The sequence below is a fragment of the Elephantulus edwardii genome, unplaced genomic scaffold, assembly GCF_000299155.1.
Source record: "Elephantulus edwardii isolate Elephantulus edwardi_28Jun2011 unplaced genomic scaffold, EleEdw1.0 scaffold00295, whole genome shotgun sequence".
In the NCBI taxonomy this organism is placed as follows: domain Eukaryota; kingdom Metazoa; phylum Chordata; class Mammalia; order Macroscelidea; family Macroscelididae; genus Elephantulus; species Elephantulus edwardii.
In genome coordinates this window covers 933,154-934,185 of record NW_006400045.1, presented here as the reverse complement: position 1 = coordinate 934,185, position 1,032 = coordinate 933,154, and the positions used below count along the sequence as shown (strand labels likewise).

The 1,032-nt window shown below is 51.6% G+C and overlaps 1 pseudogene; it reads left to right on the top strand.

Annotated features, from left to right (window-relative positions):
* The first annotated feature begins 236 nt into the window (after window positions 1-236).
* LOC102864850 lies at window positions 237-690 on the top strand (annotated as a pseudogene).
* The last annotated feature ends 342 nt before the right edge of the window (window positions 691-1,032 follow it).

Genomic DNA, 1,032 nt, shown 5'->3' with positions numbered 1-1,032 from the left:
GGCACAATCAAGGTGCATTTCTCTAAAAACAGATTTGTTTTCATTCTTTAAACCTTCTGTTGCCTAAAAATAATCTAACTCGACTTCCGGCGCGGGCGGGTTGGGCGGGGCTGGGCCCGAGGGCGGGCTGCGGTTGGCTGTGGGCGGGCTATGCGGCGTCTAGCATCTCGGCGGCCGGGGGCAAGGTGGCGGGCGGCGGTTGGCGCGGCCTCGGACTGTAGCCTTATCAACATGTTATGATGCAGTCTCACACCAACTTGGCTGCTGGGATTCCCAGTAGTAAAGTGAAATACTCAAGACTTTCCACAGACGATGGCTACATTGACCTTCAGGAGAAGCTAGCCACAGAAGCCAACAGTGTGTGGGGAACTTCCTTCTTTCCTGATGTCATGAGATCCAATTTATTAAAGTTTAAGAAAAGCCCACCTAAGATCCCTTACAAAGCCATTGCCCTTGCCACTGTGCTCTTCTTGATTGGCGCCTTTCTCATCATCATCATCGGCTCCCTCCTGCTGGCAGGCTACATCAGCAAAGGGGGGGGAGGGGCAGACCGGGCCGTTCCCGTGCTGATCATCTGCATCCTGGTGTTTCTGCCGGGCTTCTACCACCTGCGCATCACCTACTATGCATCCAAAGGTTACCGGTTACCGGGGCTACTCCTTTGACAACATCCCAGACTTCGATGACTAGCACCCACCGGGGGCCGCAGCTGAAGCTGCTCGTATGGGACCCAGTACAGTTTAAGACACTAGGCAGCAGCTCAAGCTAAGGGCTAAGGAGCTCTGTAGTTTGAAGATATTTAGCAAGATTGGGGCCACATTGTATGGGTCTATCCCAAAGCTGTCAACTGAGTTTCCAAGTAACTAAGTAGGACACGCTCTATTATTCATCTCCTGGCTTTGGCAAATCTTCCGACAAGTTTTCCACAGGAATCTATATCAAGGAAGAATTGTTGTTGTTGTTGTTATGTGCCGTCGAGTCGTTTCCGACTCATAGCGACCCTATGCACAACAGCCCTAAACCCTGCTCTAT